Here is a 16,625-nt window from a genome sequence, read left to right as displayed (position 1 = left end):
ATTGGTAGGCCTACTTAATCGTGTTGACAAAAGTTGTCATGCATGACTGCCATGAGCACATTAACTTTAACGTGCCAGTTGCATTTTATCGAAGTTGGATTGTTATTACGAAGGAACACTGAATGTCTTACTGAATTGGATGAGATCTGTCGATGAGAGTGATCAACTTAACAAACCAGCCTGCATGACTGCAGGCATGCATGTGTTTAGGGTTTCCTTTTACCTTTTATGGTTCATAACCTTCGCTATGACCTCCTGTCTGATATCATGGACCTACACGTCATGCTAACACAAAAGGCCAACCCACACAGGCATCTTTCTCTCTGTTCATGATTCAAGACACTGTCCCTGCGAGTTATGTCTTGAATATGAACAAAAAAAATTGGACTATGTGAAGAAGAAGAGTTCTCCTTCCCTCACATCAGGGAGGTGAGAGGTCTCACCTCCCTGCTCACATCCAACAAAAGCCTATACTTGCATCGTATGTCACAACTCCCTCCACTTTTTTTTTCTTCTCTTCCTTCCTCACCTCCTTTTTTTTCTCATCTCAGCCCATCATTTTGCAATACACTGTACAGTATATCATTTTCACTCATCTGCATTTTTTTTTTTTTTTTGGGGGGGGGGGGGGGGGGGGGCTTGTTTAACAAGCTCTGCTTTTCAAGGTCCCACCAGGCCAGGGAGGTGATCTGGTAATATCAAGGAGGTTCGAGAAATGGAGTCACATGATCCCATGCTCGAAGCCGCCGCTCAAAAACATTTGAAGCATGTGTAAACTGGATCTGCCGCTCAGATGCGAAGACAACTGACTCGTGTCTCATTGCATAATCACCAGCCACTTTCCAATGAAGATATATGTCTTTGTGATGGTAATTACTTTTCGCTATCCCTACTTATAGAAATTGCTCAATATATTGCTGAAATAGATAACTCGACTGTACGTGTCTGACATACTAATTTATAAAGAACTATTGGCCTACTTGAAGATGATACCATATTAGTTTCATTTGGCGGAAATAATTAGAAAATTGATAAAACCGGCTTTCCATGAGGGCAAAATTTCAAACACTTTCACAAAATACAGCTCAGATTTACACTTTTGCACATATTTTCGAACGGAATTGACTTTTGCTTTATATGCTTTATCATTAGGTGAAATTTCATTGCATTTGTATAAACGAGCAGCATATACCCGATATTATGTTATTAGCATTAAAAATGAATCTTCAGATTGCTCAGAAAGATGGCGGCTTCAAGCATCGATCATCAAAGGCACAAATGCACCTGTGGAATTCTTTTGTCCATCCATAGAAAACTGGCAGCTGATTGAATAATTGCAGTCAGTTGTAACTCCATCTCTCGAACCTCCTTGGTAATACCATGGAGCTACCATTTGGTAGCTCCATGGTAATACCACCTCCTGGTACCACATAACATGTCCCCATGAGGGGTTTGTGTTTATTCATGAAAATACATTGACAATTATGAAATATAAGTAGGGTTCCTATTCATACACGTAGTAGCCCCCTAGAGTTGGATTACATTTTGTTTTGTTTTGTTTTTGTTTTTGTTTTTGTTTTGTTTTGTTTTTTTGCTCCCCCCCCCCCCCCCCCCCCTTGCTTGTTTGTTTGGTCCCCCACCGGGTTCGCCCACCCTCCTGATTACGGTACACGTGTTTTGTGCAGTGGTTCCGTTCCAGTGGTGTGTTCTGGTGTCGATCTGAGCCGGCGGGCGAATGCAGAACGCGAAGAATCAAGACACGCAGAATGCAGTCGACCAATCCAGCAAGTAAAGCGGTAATACAGTCCACGCGTTCAACGTGTGTGAAAGTGGATGGATTTGGGCCGCTGACTGGGGACCCCAGGTGCTATCATTCATTTGATGCTGTGAAGGTGAAAGTATTCTCATAAGACACAGTTCGTTACATACTCGAAAGAATATCTAGATCTATGATTTATCCAAACCACGTGTTTCTAGTGATGTAACTGCTTTGTCAATCCCAAACTTTTAAGGCAGTCATTAGTGTAGTCCCATAAGTTGAAAAATATGTTTGTAATGATGTGATGTAGAACTTTCATACTAGAAAGGGGGTATGGAGAGAAAATTTGCGCAGTCACTAGGGTCATTGTAGGTAATGTGGGTATAGACATCGGCCCTAGACATCTACTGTGAATTTCCGATGAATTTAAGCGGGTAGACTTCAGGCTGGGGAAAGAGTTCCATATGCACCCCCATACTGCATGCACCTGGGGCGCGGGGTCCGCAAATAATTTACTCTAGTCTAGCAGTGCAGTAGCATACACAGAGTCGCAGATCAATGACGTTGTCATTACCCTACCCTAACCCTCAAGCAAGGCTTAACCCTAACCCTGGGGTGCTCCTTCACATAGTTATACTGTGGTAAAGATGTGCCATGGCTTTTCTCCAGACAAGGCTTAGAAAAATGAGATGCACTAGAGTAACTGCGTCAGTAAGCGGCCGTGCAGCCGTTCGCGGCAGGTACAACATACACAGTAATATACAGCTAAACACAGCATTGCACTGTTACATGCACACTACACATATACTAACAATCAACAAAAACCAACCGATAAAATGGGCACGATCTCTGACGAAAGTGAAAATTTCTCACCTAAATGACAACATATCGCATCCAAAATGAAATTTTCGGTACTTCTTAACATAACAATTAAGAAATAATGGTCCAAGAAACTTGATTTTTTGTCGTTTTCCCGATGCTCATGGATTTTGAAAACATATCCTCACATAAAATAGAACTTTCGCGAGCCGACGTGGGCCGCCATTTGTTCGGAAAGTGGATGTTGCCATCGAAAAAATTCAGAAAAACACGAGAAAGACATCAACAACACCGCCATAATTGTGATCTTGTTTGCGGCTAATGCATGTGCGCCTGCTATTTTCACGTGCTTTCGCAATGGGAATTTGCGCTTACGCAATGTTCGCGAGACATGTGAAGGCGTTCAGCTAAAGATCGCGGAGCACGCGCGTTTTGCATAGGGATTGTACATCGTGCCGCAAGCAGAAATACTATGTCGCATTATCGCCCTTATCGGCGAAAATTGTGCCGGGTTTTGCCCAGGTAAATCATGAAAACTGCGTTGGTCTATGATAAATTTCTTTCATGAAAACAATTGCGTTAATGAATAATCTTGTCTATGATATATGAAATGGTTGAAAATAATTTGCCTGATTTGTTTACAAGTTGGAAAAACCCTTAACAATGCTTAAACTGCCGCAAACGGGATATTTTACTCTAGACCTAGTCTAGCTTGCTTGGCACTGATCAGTGGTGCCAGATGGCGAGATGCATGGTACAGTTTGGAGGCTGGGCTAGCAGTCCGGAAGTCTTGGGTTCGAATCCCGATGGAATCCCATGTTCTTTGCTCATTTTTCCACTAATAAATTATAATCATCATGGTCAGTTTGCCTCTGTTTGCATTTATTACAATATATATGTAGCAGTAAGAAATATATATACCAATGTGGGAGAACAGATATCCTGTGATCAGTGTGGACACACTGTATAGTGATAGGAGAGCTACCTGTACCAGGCAGCTTGGGCACTTATCAAGCGTTGTCAGCTAGCTTCATCACCTCCATCTCTAAAGTTCATGTTGGTCTCAGTATTTACATTTATGGTCATGTCTGTGAGATTTTGAATTATGTAATTCAGTGGTTTAGCTTTTATTTAGTCTGAAACCCTTATTTGTCCTTACTTTGGCAAACAGTAATTCATGGCCTAGGGTCTGCTCATAGTCATAGTCATATCATTTGTTACGACGACTTCGAAAACAAGACCGATTTTTGATCTCGCAGTTTTTAAATGCAGGCAAATATTTGACTCAGTTGCAGGCAACAAAACTGTGAAACCTCATTGATCAAATTGGCAATTACCAGTGAAGGAGACGACTGAGGATAAGAAATGTACACTGTTAAATTAAGAAAATTGGATGGTAGATAAGTGCTGATGTGAAATAAGCAAGCACCAAGATTCTCTTTTGATAAATCAGTTTTTACATCTGAGTGACAACCAATCAAGAGCCATCATTCAGTTGTCTGTATGAAATGGAAAGTATGGGAACTATGTCACAATTCTTTAAGTAATGGAACGAAGCAGTTTGTGTCATATGTGAACATGATTTATTGTTTGTATGCGTGCTAAACCCTTTTTTATTTCATCAGATATGTCTGGTACAATTAGATATTTGACAATAAGCTTCTCTTCTCTCTCTTCAATAAACCAGGCCTGCAGCAGTATGGCAGCCAATTTCTTTGATCTGTTGGGGATGCCCCCCGATGCCCAACTTGGGGTGATCGTCAGGGGTGCTGTTGCCAAGGCTACCCACATTGTCCAGTCTGGGTCTCACCAGGATGCAGCTGAGCTGATCGGCTTCTGCTCTCACATGTTCCAAAGGAATCCAGAGCTCGTCGAGACAGGGGAGGTTCTAGACTTTGTCAAGCTCTTGTGTTTTCCAGTGACTCGAGCCTGGGTGAGGGACAGTGGCCGTGGCAATAAGGATGCTGGTGAAGGGCATGTTTTCCAAGCAGTTTGTGAGTTTTTAGCTATGTGTGTGGCTTCTCCATTTAGACTACATCAGCCGGAAGTAGGTGACGTTGTGATGACAAAGTGCAGAGAGAGTCTCTTGCACTATAGGTATGTAATTTTCTTCTCTGTTTCATTCGATACATGTATGTCCTTGCAAGTCAAATATTCATAGATATTTGGGGGAAATTCTTAGAGTGTAGGGAACATTCTTGGAGGACAGAGATATATGCTTTCAAGTCTTCAACAAGTAACTTTGACATAAAGCATGTAGATTAATACTATTAGAATGGACATTTTTGTGCTAATGATATTAAGCATGGGACCAATCTTGTTGATTTTTTTTAAAGTAACATAAAAGTAAAATTTGTTATTGGCTTTTGTGGACAAGATGTTGGCACATATTTCATGCTAAAGTATTACACATAATTAGTGTATGAATTTTACAAAAGCTTAATGCTAAATTCATTATATAATTTGGCTATTGAACATCTGTATGTCTCTGTTGATAGTGGGGTAGTGACTGATTTTCACACTTGTGCAATGTTATAACACAGTGGTCACTAGTAGGGTTGTACGTGTTACGCGTGCCCCGTGCAATGACATATTGGGATCCTTTCATTTCAGGGGAGAGCATCATGGTGGGAGTCACTCAAACCACGAGGAAGAGGATACTGGGCATAACATTTGTGATATGAGCATATCATCGACCCTGACTGTCCTCAGCAGGGTTGCAGAGCAGTTTGAGGGGGACAAAGGTCGAATGTGCGACAAGGACGCAGATTCGTGGAGGGACCTTTCAGACCTAATGCTGGACATGCTGGATGTAGCTGAACCATCTATGTGTGTGCAGCTGGCCCAGCTCGCAAACTCGTCCCTCAGCACGAGAGCAGGGAAAAGAACCAAAGAGGAAATGCGAGACTTAACGTGGAAGCAAGTTTTGAAGATGCATTTGCGAGCCAGAGATTACTCTGAGGAAATGAATGAAAACGTTTTCCTCCTCCTGTGCGCCCTGTCCGATGAATTTCTGCCATGCGCCAAGAATGGAAAACATGGCAAAAGCAGTGATTCGGATGCTGACAAGAACGTGCACACGTCAGACGCAAGACTCCTGAGGGACGCGACGTTTTGGGAACTGGTCCAAGTTGGGCTGGTCCACTCCAATCCCCTAACTCGCAAGCGTGCTGCGTACCTCTTGAAGCGAACTGTTGATGTGGCAGCGACTTGGAAAGCCCTCATTCCCACGGAGTGTGAGTCTGAACCCTCCCACCAACCCCTCTTTAGCTGGAATCCTTCCTCCAAAGACAAGCTCCTGAGACTCTGGCTGGAGTTTTTTCTGATATATGAAACACTTGATGAAGTGCAGGTATGGAACTTCACTCAACTTGGAAATTATACGCAGTTATTTTTTACCTAAATCATATTTTGATTGTTGCATACATATGTTTGATAAGATGTATTGTGTCATATTGCAGTTATCTCATGTTTTATGTGACCTGCCTGAGAAACAAATTGAATATGAATTCTCACAATTATTTCAATGAAGAAGAAAAGTTATGTTACCTCTTGTTGATAAAGATGTGATGGGAGATGTCCTTCTTCATGATAAACATCTCATTATATAGCCAAAGAAAAAAACGGAAGTGTTCATACAGTCGAGCCACTCATCTATTTTTTATGCTATGTACATGACACTTGCAAAGTGATCTGATTGCGTACAAAATAATCAGCACTCTATTCACATTTCATGTATGCTGATATGGATTATAAAATCTGTAAATCTTCAATTGAAATTCCTGTCATTACAATGCATCCCGTGGTACATGATTGTGTGTGCTTTGTGTGTGCGCACTCATAAAAACTTCTTCAAATGGGTATCAATGTCAGTATGTTGAATGAATTAAGTGAGCCTCTATATACAATGGCTGGTGCATCCTATTATTTTACAGGCCCTTAGCCAGGCCATCAAAGATTGTGGCAATATTAGACAAACATACCCTATGATTGTTGCCATAATTTTCGTAGATCCATGTTGTGACGCCGGTACTACCACGGATTGCCAACATAGCCAGAGCCACTTATGTCTCAAACATCAAAGGTATTGTGTCTGCAAATTCATCGTCCCCTTTGGAATATTTCTGATTCACTCAAAATACAAGAAATAATGATATACAAGTAGTATCTATTGAAATTTGTTGGTCTTCACAAAGTTAAGACGCTGATGATGGGATTTCTTTATGTGGCCATCAGATACTTCTAATGTAAGGCTGGTCAATCTGCATATTTTTTTCTCATGTCATAATTTACAAAGGTTGGCTGTACCATAGGTTAAAGTGTTGCTGTAAAGCCAGTTCTTTTCTTGGGCATTTTAATTTTGCGAATGCCACAAGAACCAATATTGCCAAAATTAAAATGCACAGGGAAGTTCTTGTCTACACTATAGTGCATTTGATGCCGATGGCAATTTGCAAAAATTTTGTACCATGAAAAAGGCCATGGGCTCCAATTTGTAAAAAATCTATGCCATGAACATTTCTTGCTTTCCAGTATTCCATGCTGTGTTCATGTTGCCAGTTTCTGAATCATCAAACCAAAACTAAATTTATATGGGTATTCCCAAAGTAAACCGGTACATTTCAGGGATGTTGGGTTATTTTCCGTTTCCACTGTTCATTACAAATACAATATGATCTTTCAAAACACTTTCATGAGATATAACTTTGCCCCAAAATTACTTCAAACTAGCAATCTATTAGACGTTTGTTAATATGAAATTTTGGGGCAAACGTCTGTAAAGCTGGACTGAAGTCTATGTTTTAACATGCAATAAGAAGGTCAAATAATAAAAGTTCATTGAAAATTTGTCGTTTTCAACTGAATGGCCTGATATTGACTAGAAAGGATAATAGCAGCCCTTAAGCTCTTTTTACACTATGTTTTATACCATTTCTAGACTTAGTGGTCAACATATGTTACTTGAACTGACCAAACTGTCACATTTTTGTCAGTTCCGACATCCCTTGAAAAGTACCCTTTTACTGTGGAAATACTGATATGTATTTTCATGTTTTCTTTTACTCAGAACACAATGCTGGGTGTACATTGCACTCCAGCTGGTTGTGCATTCTCTACCAGCGTTGCTTTGTCCATCAGAGCAAAACGGTGACAAGGCTTGGTGTTGCCAACTTCCTGGGCCTGGACCTTGAGCAAAGTTCCCTGCTTCGTCAAGATGGGGTCAAGGTAAAACTGATACCTCATCTGTAGTCTGACTAACTTTGGTACAGATTTTGATGCTGTTTGGTCGCATGTTTAGAGGGAAAGAAAAAAATATTTTCCATATACCTGCAGAAACTATAAATATTTGCTCTGAAATGGTCAGACATGCATAAGTAATGTGTGAAATGATACTGTAATAACACAATTTGAATTGGGTGATGACAAAAATGTGAAATATTAGTGAAAAAGGTGTGCAATAATGCAATCTCAGAGCATATCTGATCGTGGTTGGTGCTTAGTGTTTCATGATCAATTACTTATCAAACCATAGCAGTATCCATCAATTTTCTGTGCGAGAGTGAATTGCATGCAGCTTGTTGGGAAATACAATTGTATGGGCCCAATTGATCATCATGTGAACGTTCTACCTACCCACTACTGGGGGGTGTTTCATCAACGTTTGTCAGCGCTGACAACTGTCAGCACCGACAATTTCAGCAAAATCCTTGGTTTTGATTGGATGAGATGCTCTGGTCACTGATTGTTACTATGGTGATTGTCAGCGATGACAACTTTTAGTGCAGACAAACGTTGATGAAACACCTCCCTGAAGGGGGAGAGTGCTTCAGGAATACAAATCTTGTACACTGAATGAAACTGTTGTACCACTTTTGATGTCAAAATATTCCAGAACAGCTCATTATCCTGGCAAACCGTGTTAGCTAGGCAAGTTTCTCATGGTAGACCCTTTCGATGTATTGCAAGTAAATTCCAAGTGATGTAAGATTAATTTTGAGCCCTCCTAAGAACTATGTTTTACCTCTAATGCCAAATGAGCATTGTTGGTTTATCCCTGAGTGAACGACTTCTAATAAGAATGAGGAAAAGTACACGACTAATGGCATTTTTTAAAGGTTGACTTTTTTTAATGTCGACAGTGAAGTGTAAGATGCACAGGGTAGATTTTTAAGAATGTCAGATGGGGACTTTGAGAGAGTCTCCTTACTCTTGAGATTTTGTGTGGGAGGATGAAGGATGGTAAGTTGACTGAAGCAAAGGCTGCATTGATATCTGGCCGTGTCAAGGGAGTGTGTGTAGGAATAGTGTCTTAATAGTGTCATTGTCGGTGTTACAGTGTTGAGGTGTATGTTGATGTAGAAGAACTCGGTGTTCACAGATGTCTAACTCCATGTCCTGTGGTGTTACTCATATTATGTCTGTTAGCTTTCTCAGTGTGCCTTGAATGTTTGGTAATGTCTCAATTCTCTCTTTTTCTCTAATCATTAACCCATTGAAGATGAGTCCCGAATATTCTTGGGCAGGTGTCTATGGGAAATTTGTGTGCAGCAAAATCAACCTGTCCTCAATGGGACAATTTTTAAATTTTTTTGTTGAAATATTACTCTTCCTGTCTCAATAAGCATATCAAAGTGACTCTCACCTGAGTTTATAAAAGTACACGTTGCAAACTGCAGTAAAAAAAAAAAAATTATCAATCAGGACATGGCTGCGGTTTGCTGTAAACACCATCTTGACACTAGTTTGTGGTTCTTGTTCCTCCCCTCCTGGTAGTTCATTCTGGGCCCCCTGCTGAATGCCCTACACGAGGAGTACCTCTACACCAAGGCCCCGGAGGACACCCAAGGAGAACATCCTCCCATTGGCTTGGCCCTGACCAAGTTCATGTCGGCCTGCGTCTCCCAGCTGCCATTGGAGACCCATACAGGTGAGCCAAATCAAGGCCCAAGAGGCCAGCTTTGTGAGAAAATTATTGCAGTGTTTTTAATTGGCAATAACTGCTGTTGCCATGGCAACGACTTGGACACTCTTCACAACCAAGTGTTTGTTTCCCGGCTTCTGTTGATATTCTTTCAACAGCAGTTATTGGAACTTGTAGTTATGCCACTTATAACGAAACGGACCCAACTTCCATAATTTGAAAAAGAAAACTGTATGTTGACATGTGTCTTGCAGTAATCATGTGTATCATAAACTTTGTGCTATTTAATATGCTTCTGTGCCATTGGTCTCAAGTATTCAGTTTTGTGTTTATGTATCACTCAGTAATAGGTTGTTATTATTATGTTTAATTATTTTTTTTTTCAACTCTGAGTACTTGCTGCTTATGTATCTCACAAGGTGACTAAAAAGTCTTGTTATCATTATTGCTCTGGTAAGTTGTATGTAGATTTGAAAGTCGTTCCAGACAAATTTGTAAGAGTAGCAGAAAGTGCATTGCCATGGTAACAGTGCACCTTGCAGATATCCTTTCTTTTCTGGTTTTTTAAACAATTCAGAAAAAAAAAAAAATCGCACACACACTGACTGTGGTGTAAAGCTGCGCAAGACATGTTTTTCAAGAGTAACGGATGGTATGTTTCCATGGTAAGGGTAATGGCATTTTATTTTATTGTTTATCATTTTTGCCACTGTACCAGTTCAGAAGTTGTCACATGGGGGTACTAATTACCTTCTGTGATAGTCTAGTTTGAGGCTTACTGTCATCATGTAAGGCTGGACAATCCACAAACACACCCACGCAAATAATTGCCAGAAACAGACAAAAGAAAAGTGCAAGAAAGGGTTATTTTTGTTTAAACATGTTTACACCCTCATTGATGGTACCATAAGTGTCTTTAGCGACACCAAGGACGTTCAAGGGATTGGAATCACAACTGTCCTTATTCCACTTGAACCCATGGTCATTGCCGTCACTCAAAATATTTGAAGTATGTTCCAAACTGGATCTGCCTCATAAATAGGAAAATAATTGACTCGTGTCTCATTACATAATGACCAGACATTCTCTAAGGAAGATATGTCTTTCCGATGGTGATTACTTTTTCCCATCCGGACTCATGGAAGATGAGCAATGCATACATAACCGTAAAGACACAGGGGTGTGAAAATAGGAATTGCGCAAAGATTGACGATATAAAAATCAACACTACTTGACTAGGCATGTCCGGGCCCTAATCAGACGTATTGATTTTTAAAGAACTATGCCCGAAAATTATACCATAAAGTGCCAATTGTCAGAATTAAGCAGAAAAGTGATAACATGAACCTTAATGGAGGTTACAGATTCAAGCACTTTCACAACATTTAGGTCTGATCTACGACACTTTTGTAAATATTTCTGGATGGGATTGACTTTTGTTTTATATATTTTATCATAAGGAGAAATTTCCTTTCATATAATGTATAAACAAGCAAAATATACCTGATATCATATGAGAGTTCAAGATGAATCTTCCGATTGCTCAGAAAGATGGTGGCTTGAAACATCGAACACCAAAAACCACATGTGCCCCTGTGGAAATCTTTTATTCATCCATAGCACACTTACAGACTCTGTTTGAATAATTATAGCCTCTTGGAGCTCCAGCTCTTCAACCTCCCTGGTGACACTATTGAGTACGGATGGATCAACAATATGAGCTTACTGTATGCATGTTGCAACTGATGTAGAATACATGTATGAAATGAACGCAAGACAAGGAGCAGACTAGTACAGATTATGAAACAGTATTCCTTCACTGAAGGTGTGACTTCTAATTGCTTCTTTCGTCTTTTAGTTTGTGCCAAGATATCTTACTCTATTGTGTACTAGTATTTCTTTTCTATTGCTGCTATGATAAAACTTGTTTGAAAATAAAGCCTTCAGAAGGCAAGGGTTGTTTAAAGAGGAGGCAAGTTGATAAAAGCACAATGGTGATGGGTGATTAAAAAAATAGTAATTTTTATTTAGATATGATAATTCTTTTTTTCAAGGGTGGAGCACTTTCATTTGGAATTTGTGACTGAATAACTAATTGAACGAGTATTCAAATGCCTGGGTGTTTCCATTTCATTGTGACCACACCTGTTCAAGATATATGTATCTCACTCTATTGTGCCTTTCTTTTCTATTTCTCTTATAAAACCTGTTTGAAAATAAAGTCTTCAGAACACAAAGTTTCTTGAAAGAGGAGGAAAGTTAAAAAAAGAACAGTGGTGATAGTTGATTTAAAAAAACAGTAATGCATTATTTTATGATTATTCTTTTTTTCAAGGGTGGAGCACATTGATGTGGAATTCGAGACTGAATAACAAATTGAACAAGTATTCAAATGCCAGGGTGTTTCCATTTTATGGCGACCACATCTTTCCAAGAATTCTTCTCTCTCATGCTGATTTACCATCTGAACAAACTGATGATGTCTTCTTGATGAAAAAGGAAAAAAAATGCCTCCAAGCAAAAGCGAGGGTAGTGCTGTGACTAGATAAAGTCAAAATACAAAACAGGAGGAGGAAATGAGAATTGAGAGTTACGAAATAAGTGAGCTGAATAAAAGGTGTTTGTCTGCTGATGTGAAAAAAATACGAGTTCACCGCAGTTTGGCTCAGCCCTCTCCCCATACACTCACATGTCATGCCATGTGCTCGACGGATAGTAGGCTGAACACGTTGCACCACCCCTTGGAGAGCGTGGAGATGTGTGTACACAGTCTCTGGTCATGTGACCAGAGGGAAAGGAGTTGGGGATGACTGCTGACGGGATTTGTTTGTTTCCCGAGCACCACTCCATAACCAAGCACCACCCCACCCCCTTACCCTGCTTTCCCTGCTCTCCTATCATACTATAAATGAAAGCCATGCATATTATGCTGTGTATAAAGGACTCCTCGCAGACAATGTCATACTTCTTGAATGCTTGGTGGCCTTGTCATCTGTAGTAAATGAAAGATCAATTGATTTATGAGAATCAAAGTACCTAAACACTGCAAAGGCACAAAGTATAGATACCCACAGACTAATCTGGAAGTGAAAAATATTCAGTTGCTTTTTTTTAAAGCTGTACTCTGGACTTTGTGCCTTCTGGAGAAAAAACTCTGCAATTAAGGCATTTAATGTGCAAGAGATGGTATTGAATGCACTTTGAAATTTTATTGCCTGTTGAAAGTCTTCTCTTCTCAGGCAGTGTTTATTTTTGGCCTTTTATGAGAACGTTGACAAGATATATCAGTGCCATGGTGACAATGTACTTTTGTACTATTCATGCACATTGCGATAACAGTGTCTCAATGGGCATTGCCATAGCTGACATTTGTAACATTGCCAATATTTGGTTGTTGAGTAAAGAGAAATAATGATTTAAATGAAGACTATTATTATTGTCACTGATATTCTTGTTATAATACTGATAATCATAGTAATGATAATAACAATAGTAGTAGTAGTAAAGTAGTAGTAGTAGTAGTAGTAGTAGTAGTAGTAGTAGTAGTAGTAGTAGTAGTAAAGTAGTAGGAGTAGTAGTAGTAGTAGTAGTAGTAATAATAGTAGTAGTAATAATGATGATAATAATAGTAATAATAATAATAGTAATAATAATAATAATAACTATAACGTGTTGTAGCAGTAGTAGTAGTAGTAGTAGTAGTAGTAGTAATAATGATGATAATAATAATAATAATAATAATAATAATAACTATAACGTGTTGTAGCAGTAGTAGTAGTAGTAGTAGTAGTAGTAGTAGTAAACCAACATTATCATTGCAGGTAGATTTTTTTTCTTTTATATTATTGAATGTCATGTCATCATTATTTCACTTGGCAAATATGTAATATGTGTAACATATGAGATGTCAAGGATAAAGACTGTGAGACCTGTGTCAGTTTACTTTATACTAGTTGAATTTTATTTTTCAATTTTTGTCACCTGTCTAGGTTTCTTGGTTGATCTGCTGACGCTAATCTGTGAGCAGTCCTGGGGTCCAGTCACGATCTTGTTCATTGCCGAAGCCCTCGCCAACATTCCACAGTGCCCTGTCTGGGGAAAGACTTCACTCTTCATGTTGAAGTAAGAATAATTATTACATTATCATCACTGTTATTGTCATGATTATGGATTTTTGTTGTCTTCATTATGCCTCTGCCTGCAGGTTCCCTCATATCTGTATGCAATGCTTGCAGGATTTTTCTTGAAACTTAATAAATACATGTATTACCTAATGGAGGTTCTCTTGGAAATTTCCTGCCAGAAGGTCAAAGGTCAAAAGGTCAAAGGTCAGGCTAAAATGCAAAAATATTTCTATTTCATGCTGAAATTACACTTCTTCTTCATACCTTGAAAATTACTCAATGCACAAACATATAAAAGAGTCAAAAGTCAAGTAAAAATCCTCAAATCCCCAAATACATGCACCTGCACTCTTAAACAATATAGCAATCCTAGTTCAAGGAAAGTGAACATTTTACACATTTGTGACAAACCTGTCATCTCAGTATTTTGCCATGTATGTGAAATCGTCATCAGACATTGTGAAGACATTGTGCAGAAGAACCATGCATTATGGCGGAGGCATACCAGTCGCCATAGCGACATTTCTAGTTGTGTTTATGAAATTTAGTTTGGCAACTGTTCCTCGATACTCGTGAAAGGATGATGTACACATTGCTTGGAAGTTTGGAAACCTTTTACACTGAATGGGTGAAATATTAAGTGTGTTTTCCATGATATCTGGTGGAAATTCTGGAAGGAATTACCGGTATCACACACTTCTCCATTAGAGGTTAACTCACAAGTAGATGAAATTTTATTTTATTTACAAAGAGTGAGTAATTCGTGTTATAAGGGCTATTGCTCTTACAGGACTGAAAATTGCTGAAAATTTGAAAGTTGGGCTTGAGGCCCTTTTTTTTTTTTTTTTTTTTTTTACTTGTTAGCTGATGAAACCTGGAAGTGACATAAATATAAACTGCCCCCCCCCCTTTTTAAAAACGTGGTGCCGGCCATGGTATACTGTAGTACATCAGTTTAATGCCTGTAGTATAAACTTGCATTTAAATGTGTGTAATCGGCTGAGTAATGGTGCCGTAATATTGCATGTAGGATGTTATCTTATGCTATGCATCTTTGCAGGTTTATTTCCATGTTACCATATTTCACCTTATATCCCTGTTCTGATATAAAAAAAGGTCTGTATAGGGTCTGTATAGGTAGAAGTCCCCCCCCCCCCCCCCCCCCGCATTAAAGCTTTTGATTTTGTAAACAAAAAATGTTACAATTACAACCTTCATCTCACAAATTTTTGTGCAATTTTACAGCTCTATTTAGACTGACATAGGTTGAATTGCTCTCGCCTGTACCATCTCTCTCTCTCTCTCTCTCTCTTGCACACAATTTCTCATACAGTCCCACATTATACCTTCATGCTGGTTCTCTTCACAAAAAGCCTTTGGCCCTTTGTATTGATAAAAATATTCTGCAGTCTGCGCAAAAACAAGCATAAGGTTCCCCTGAACTTCTCTCTTTGAGAGGGCTTTCTTGATTGGTTGATGGAGCTCAATCTTTTTTCTCTGTATGTATTATATTTCAGTACACTTTCAGCCAATAACAAATGAGTTCAAAGACTGGTAGCCCCCTAGCCTTTTATTTAAAGTAATCTGTCAATCAATATAGGGCCAATTTAAACTGGTCAACACTCTTTGCCACTGAATTCTAGAGTATATCTTCTCCACAAAATATTAAAGACAAACTTACTAGACTTCTTCTTCTTCTTCTTATCCTATGACATATGCACAGTTAGAGTTGTAAGTCCAGGCTGCCAAGCCAGGAAAGGGTGTCGTCTGTTGTGGCTTTAATTCCCTCAAGGCCACTTGGACAGCATCTGAAGGGGAGCAGTCTTGCACCACATGCAGCACAATTTGGTCAGGAAAGCCACAGTCACAAGCTGGACCAGCTATTAACCCGTTGAAGATAGATTGATTTCACTATAACATGCATTTCCCATAGACACCTGCCCAAGTATTCTCAGGACTCATCTTCAACGGGTTAACTTCCACTGATGGAGGTAGTGCACTGTCCTGGCATAGGTTGTGCGAATACTTACTTACAACACTGTTGAAAAGAGTTTTGAGTTTGACAAAGCTCAGAGACTAACAATTTGTACACACTCACAGACATGCTCAAAAAAGGGGGGAAAAAAGAAATTGGTTTCTAAACTGTCTTATGGAGGTTCAGGATAAATGTCTTAGAAATAGCACCAGAGTAATCTACCCAGTTTGTGGCAGGGTGCCTATTTCTGGCAGGGACACTTTCATTCATCAATAAAATAGCTAATGAGTTACTCACAAGTGATATGGGAAGACACCTGATTGGGCCTTTTTACCAATGAATGAAATGGCCTCTGCCGCAAATAGGCACCCTGTACAAAGCCTGCCGCAAACAGTGTTGTTTACTGTAATGGATCATTGTCCCCCTGCAGAAACAAGCTATCTACAGGACTCCTGACGTGTCCCACAGGATATCGCAGCTCCATCCAGTGCTTCTTCCTCAGGGCTGCCATGCATTTGTTAGACTGGAGCGATGTCTCACTCAGCGAGGTGTCCGGTCTTCTCGCATCATGCAGTGCAACAGATGTTCTGAAGAGAGGGTCACCACTCTGGAAGGAGGCAAGTACAGCAACATTGAGGCTTTCTGTGACTGTTGTTGTGTTTTGTTTGTTTCCTTGAGAATATGTCAAGTCTGCTATCTACCATCAATTTCCAAAGCTCTATGATTTATTGTTTCATTGAATGATTCAAGTTCCAATCTCGTTGCAGAAATTTCTGTCCCGTCTGTCCCCCATGTATTGTTTGAATTTTTTCTGTAGACACTTGGATTAAAAACTTTACCTTAAAAATTCAAGCTTTCATATGTATTTTTTTTTTTGACACAGAAAATAGTTGGATACTTTAAAGCTCAATATTCTAATGTGTGTTTTTGTGTTATTTGTCCATTTGTTTTCATGGATCAATTGATGTATGCAGGTTGAGTGTATTCTTTCTTTGCTCTTGTTTCATATTTACCTGCATCTGTGTT

The 16,625-nt window shown here is 39.4% G+C and overlaps 1 pseudogene; it reads left to right on the top strand.

The window, feature by feature from the left end:
- The first annotated feature begins 1,866 nt into the window (after positions 1 to 1,866).
- LOC139708627 (probable methyltransferase TARBP1) overlaps positions 1,867 to 16,625 on the top strand; it is a 33,801-nt pseudogene continuing 19,042 nt past the window's right edge.

Source organism: Diadema antillarum, unplaced genomic scaffold (assembly GCF_040938485.1).
Source record: "Diadema antillarum isolate AM-2024a unplaced genomic scaffold, OU_Dant_1.0 seq00001356_RagTag, whole genome shotgun sequence".
Classification (NCBI taxonomy): Eukaryota; Metazoa; Echinodermata; class Echinoidea; order Diadematoida; family Diadematidae; genus Diadema; species Diadema antillarum.
The sequence above is the reverse complement of the archived record's forward strand: the minus strand, read 5'-3'. Positions and strand labels throughout refer to the sequence as shown.